Raw genomic sequence first — 6,789 nt, forward strand, 5'->3', positions numbered from 1 at the left:
TCCCACAGCCCAGGTGATTCAGAGCGAAGGCTAACCCTCCTTCTTAACTTATCTCTTTCTGCCAAGGTAATGTCTCACTCTGTCTCAAGTGGTCTTGGGCAATTTCACAGCTAAAGAACAGAGTTAATTACAGGACCTTCCTGAAGGATGTCAAGTCAGAGGTAGTCCTTGTACTGGTTTTAATTCACACTTTAAACTGTATAAATCCCTTGCAGCCAGAAAGAAAGTAAGACGTAGGGGTTTTCTTAACTGACTAAACATACTGTAAGTCCAAATTTGATGGGAAAAGGGGGCTAAATCTATCTGTCTCTACTGTGCTCTTGTTCATAATTACATTTCATTTTTTTAGTGTGAGTCAGGAGTATAGTTAACCTAATTGCGACAGTTCAAAGTGGAAACAGCATACATTTTTGTTTTAATCCTTTTCAAAAGGAAAGCAAGTTTAAAAGGAAACATTATAGACTAATACTTGAGGTCTACAGAACAAAGCACTTATTTTTCCAGTTGTTGTGCTGTTCTCTGTCATTCAGCAAAACACACACATTTTCCCTAGTGAATAGATTGAGAACGTATAAACCTCTGAGTTGTGATTCTTTGTGACCTTGTTTCCAGAATTCCACACTATAAACATCTGAAGCACTTTTCACCTGCTGCTAAGCGTTCAGTCTTAAGTTTGAAAATTGAAATATCTGTGTTGGTAAGATAACTACAATACTTGGTGCTTGAAATAATAGTGAAATTGTCCTAGTTGTAACACTGGCAAGTATAACTTCACAAAACACAGCAGAAATAAATTACAGTCAGGATACTGCAAAATTTTCAGTGCAAACTGCTACTGTGATACCTCCCCCAAAATGTCCACAGTTTATTGAATATTTGATACTAAGGAAATAAAACTACTATCATCCTTACTACTAAATTTATTATAAGCAATTATTTAAAGATCACTTTGCAGGAATACAGCATAATATTTTTCCAGCTTGACTATGAGCTTCTCGGATAACCATTGAAAGAGAAAACAGACCGTTTATCCTGACAACAGAATTTACACAAGAGCCAACATATTTAATATTAAATCTTTAGACCAGTGTAACGTTTGAAACAATTAAACTATGAAACCATGAAAAATGGGAGCTAATATGCCACACATGAAGGTTTATTTTGCAATTGCAAGTTATCAGTTTCGGAAGGATGTGAAAATAAACATCCTGAAAAGGATCTATTTTGCATTTTTGTGTTGCCAACTGGTGGCCAGACAGTAGAGCAGAGTTAACCATTTAGCAGCTGAGCTTGTTCTGTGTAAATTTTGCATTCTGTTGTATGCAAAACCAGAAAGTGTGACCTTGGAGGTCTGATTGGATAGTAAGAACTCACCAAGCATAAACCCTGGTGCCTGAGTTAGAAGGAAGAGTGTTGAATTTATCTCATTTTTACAGCATTCTTACTAGTTGCTACTTGAGCTAATGTATCTGGATTGTTTCCAATTCTTTTTTGAAATCCTTTAAGAAGCTCTTTGTCCCCGTTACTTCTCCCTTTCTCTCTGACTTAAACAAAATGCAAAATCTTACTTTTTTTTTTTAATTGAAATCATTAGCCTCTAATGCATGAGCTTTTGGTATGCGTGTATAGCCCTCTAAGCTGGTCAAGTTGTAAAAGTCTGCTACTATCTTCCACACTGGTGGACTGAGCACAAGGAGACGGCGTGCACAAGGATTTTTCCCTTGGACATTGTTCGAGTTGCCACCCCTGGGGCAGAAGCCTGTCTGTCAGGCTGTTTCCTGGGGCACTGGAATTTATAAGTATTAGCATCTCCATCAGGTAGGTACTGCATGGAGACGTTTAACCTCTGCAATCTAGAAGGAAAGGAAAAGGTCCTTTCACATTCTATTTCTTTTAATCATTTCCCCGCACTCTTCAATGCCTTCATCTTGCAGATCACCCCACAAAGGCCCTTCTGGGATATTCTTAGGTCAAGTTGAGAGAATGAGTCTATTGCATGTTATATGGAAATGAGAGAATCTGTGGATACTTTAGAGGATGATGAGGTGCTAGGGATGGCCTTTATATCTCATCAGGGCAGAAGGGAAGATGACTCCCTCTCCTCTGTACAGTTTGTGGGGGGGATAGAGACAGGTGGCCAAGTTACAGATTTTCTTTTCCAAAATATTCTGCTTAGAGGTTTTTAGCCATCCTGCAGTTACAAACACTTCTTCTCAGGACAAGTAATCTCCATTTCAGCTGAGCCAAGGAAGAAACCTTTCTTGCCACCCATATTTCCCAAAGAAAATTTGTGTTAACCCTTGGGGCCCATCATCATCCTGTGTAAAAATAGAGTACGTGTAATGTCAAGAGCAGAATATTATTTTAACAATATTATTTTAACAAGGCGATGTTTTAAGAAGTAGCCAAAATCTTGCATGAGTCATGGTTCTAGGTACTCATTGACCAAAACCTTAATCTCATAAATACAATCCTGGCCTCTCTGACTGCAGATAAATTACGGTTCCTTCAAGTTAAAGCAATCGTGGGTTGGGTCTCAGAGATAGGATGTTACTCTTGAAAGAATGGTATCTAGGAGAGCGCTGCTTTGATGATGTTTGAGGAACAGTGAATCTCCATTGCAAGGAGTTCTGGATAACACCAGCTTCCTTGAAACTTTATGGTGGAGTCCTAGTCCCATATGCATGTGCCATGTATCACCACCAGCAAAATTTTTATTTTCAAGTTGGCAAAATTTTAGATTTAGGTTGATAATCTTTGTGCCAAGTTGCATTTTAATAAAAGTAAAATGAACAAAATAATAAATGCAATCCTCTCCTCCCACCCCCACAAAAACCACCATGGAGGAGAGTTAATGGAAACCCTGACACTTAACTATAACTGCACTTCCAGGCGCCACTGCAATAATGGAGTAGTAAACCTTGTCCTGATAAAAGCTGTTCTGAAAGCAACAGCATTTATTGTACCTCCTCTGCTATTTGCAGAGCAGAACTGAAAAGTAGTTTGTTTTGCCTGGAATGAACTACTTTATGAATTTTAATGTACAATGTAATATTAAAAGCTAAACCAGGATTAAAGAAGATTTTTGTTCCCAAGCTAAAACAGTAGTTATGAGAATGTGTTATATAAGTTTTTTTGTTTCAGTTTCGATGGGGAAGGAATGAGGTTCCATGTTTGTGAAAACCTCTTCATGCTGGTTATTCCTTCTATGACAACTTACCCTTTTTTTAGGAAAACTGAATTAATCCAGAACTTCTTGCTGCTGTAATCAGTCTTATTTGATGAGAAGATATATCTGGGTAGGCCAGGAGGAGATGGATATGTTATTTTTTTTCAAGTATTCTTAGAAGACTAGATTGATTGGTGATAGGAAGATGGCCAAATGAATTCCTGATTTTCAGTGTGTTACATTTGTAAAATAATGCTCCTCTCTTCAGTTAGTATTTCCAATATTTGGTTACTGTCAAAAAAAAAATTAGCTGATCTATGGTTCTTTCGTAAACAGAAAATATGGCTGTTGGTGTGGGTGGGGTGGGAGGTTGTGCTTAAGTGTGGATGAGATGAGAGATTATGTTTTGTTTTGTTTTTCTCTCCAAAATGAATACTTTTTCCACCTCCTCTCTCAAGTCGTGAAGTTGCACCATTGAGAGCTTTTTTGTTTTCTGTTGGGTTTTTTTGAGGAGGAGGGTGTTTTTTCAACCCAGCTTCAAACAGCCTCTGTCTTAAACTCAATTCTAAATTCAACACAACAGCCTAGATGCTGCTTATGTATAAATTATGAAACAGTTATATGTATGGATATTCTCCAAGAGGTTAATTGACATTATTGCATGGAATTCATGAGACCAGAGCAGACCAATGGTCAATCTAGACCAGCCAGATTCTACACCTGATCTTTTAAGAGAAATTATTAAGACACAGGAAAAGAATTTTTATACCTGGTCAATGAAGTGAATTGGAAAGGGAGAGGGTATGACTGAGAATCACAACTCTTGGTAACCCCCAAACCATCATTTTATAACTTTAAGACTTTATTCCCCTGAAGATCTTTGGGCTAATACTGCTTTTTGATGCAGATATTGGTGTTTTCTGAATTCAATTAGTGTTCCCTGATTAAATATCAACAGAAGGCAATAGGAGTTTGTTTGTTTGTTTTAACTTTGATGACATATTAGATGCTGTTGAATTTATTGTACCTGTATAAAGATAGATGTGATTTGCAAACCAGAATGAGGATTTTCAGTAATTCCCTTGGGTTAAATGCATAACTGTATTAAATTGGACATTGAGAAGTGTGGACTGAGTAGCATAGTTTAAATTATGTCTGCAGCATGGTGTGTGATGGCTTTTGATGGTCTGTGTGTTCACAGCTCAGTTAAGTGATCTCTGAAGTACTGCTACAACATGAAGCTGTCCTTTGAAGCTCAGTAGCAATCAAAAAGGCAGTGTGCTTACAGAAGAGACACAATTTGATCAAGATCACAAGAGCAAAATATTTCCTTCCCAAAAACTTGTGTATGCTAGCTGAATACCTTCATCTTCTCATCTTCCCCTTGGGTCTTTCAAAGATTAGTTACAAGTTTAAATTATTTTGGGGGGAAGGACTGAAATTTGTTTCCCAAAATTTAAACCCAAGGTTCAAGAAAGTGTCTTGACAAAGCCATCACTTTTTCATTCTCTAATTTAGCTTAGGCTGATTTTTACATGCACAGAGATAAGTCTGTCTACAGTTGTATATTTAACATCCCCACCACTTGTCAGTTGTCTTCTGGCACATCCTTCTTATTTAAAAGTTATAAAATTGCCACTGATTTTGTATTTTTAAATTATTTCACTGTATTATCTTCAGGAGATGCATCTGCTCTTGCAGCCCTGTATGGTGTGAGGCATACCTTTTCCTGCTCTGCAGTGGGAAGGAGAGAGTTTCATGGTGCTGATTCTCCCTCCCTGCTGCCAGGTATCTCAAATGTTTCTGAGCAACCTTTGGTCCAGGCTTGGCCATCCTCTTGTGCAATGTGGCTGGTAAAATGTCACACTACAGAAAAGGGCATGGCTGCCAACTACTAATTGTTTTCTGATAAAAAAAAATCATATGATTAACTGTATGCCATATTCTGGGATTTTTCTTCATTTCCATTTTTACTTAGAACCCTTGTTTTCAGACACCAGAAAGTGCTAATGCCTGCCAGAATGGGGGCAAGGGGAAGTGCTTGTGGACAACTTGTTCTTCTGAATTTTACCCCTTATAGTTAATGGGCATGTGTTAGCACAGATCCTGAAAAGCCTGATGGACAAATCACATTCAGCAAAAATGTCATGCACTCCCAGTTTCTGGGCTAGATTATTTTATATTAAAAGCACTATGGATGATAGCTAACACAAACTGAGGATGGCATTTCTAGGAAAAAATGGGCTGCTGATTTGCCTAAGTACATCTCTCATCCAAACCCTTTGACTCCCATATTGTGTGACCTGTGACATATGAAAGCTCATAGAGAGTGAGATTAGAAGATGAATTATCATGTTGTCATGATTTCCTTTTGAACCTCAAGGGTCTTCAGAGCACAGGAAGATGCTGACTTGCACTGGATCAAACTGATAGGGAAAGTGTGGGTTTAGACATGTACTTAAGAGTAGGCTGAATCACCTTCAGGAAGTGCCAAGCTCTGTCCATTAGACCTAGAATTAGGTGGAATGACTGTCTTAAACTAGCTGTGTAACTTCAGAATAACCAAATTAATTCAGCTCTCAATAACCTCTGTATGAATCAGTATGTTTGAATTGAAATCTTAACGTTTGATTTTGTTTGCATCGTCACCCTGTGGGTTCTCGGCAGAAATCCAGTTTTCCTTTCCTCTGATCCACTTTAGGATTAGTGGCCCATTAGGTCCACTAATCTTGAGCAAGCCATGCAAGAGTAACTGCTAAAAACAGACGTTGTCCTTTACTACTAAGAATATTGTAGGATAAGCTGAGTACGTGCTGATTTTTTGTGCCTCTCAACTGATATTGCAGAAACTGCAGTCTAACCTTGGTGGGATGATGCTTGGTGTTGAAACATCACTTCCATCATTTCCAGAGGATGAAGGAAAGGATAGTCTCCTGCACATCATGTCGCTACTGATGTATTTTTTTTGTTGTTTTCCTTAATGCTGCAGATGCAGCATAAAGGTGGTACTGTAATCATTCTGTCTTGTTTACATGTTTGGTGTTTACTTAATCTGGATTGCAATAAGAATAAATATTTGGTGTATGTAAGTGAAATACAACTAGAATCAGTAGCTTTAAGTCCTATCTTGGTTTTATGAAGGAGTGGTTAAAGTATGCATTATTGTAAACTGTCTCTTAAAAACAGCTTAAGAACCAAACTGATAAGATAAATTTTTAAAAATCCAATCTAAAGCCACAACTTTTCGACATTATCATGCATTTGAGTGTACTGGGCATAAGACATGAATCAAGATATATCTGTCAGATTTCTATTTCATTAGAGATTCTTTTATGTTGTATTTACAATTTTTATTTCATTTGTGTGGGGCAAAGAAATCATGTAAGGATTCACAAGTCTCTACAAGACTGTTTGACAGGTTTCCACCTAATTTATAACCTTGAAATTTGCAGTGATCTGTTAATGGTAACTTGAATTTCAGATGCACCTGTTACAATGCACTGAATTTTCCTGTTTCCCAGTTGCTGAAACTATAGATAACTTATAATGTTTATTCTGCAAAATACTGAAAGAATATCAGAGAAAGATTGGATAAAAGGAATAAAATGCAAAGGGGAACT

General features: G+C 37.5%; 1 protein-coding gene across 1 annotated transcript in view; it reads left to right on the plus strand.

Annotated features, from left to right (window-relative positions):
• The window catches only part of SATB1 (SATB homeobox 1), a 72,801-nt gene that overhangs the window by 39,271 nt on the left and 26,741 nt on the right, over positions 1–6,789 (plus strand).

Source organism: Geospiza fortis, unplaced genomic scaffold, assembly GCF_000277835.1.
Source record: "Geospiza fortis unplaced genomic scaffold, GeoFor_1.0 scaffold95, whole genome shotgun sequence".
NCBI classification, from domain to species: domain Eukaryota; kingdom Metazoa; phylum Chordata; class Aves; order Passeriformes; family Thraupidae; genus Geospiza; species Geospiza fortis.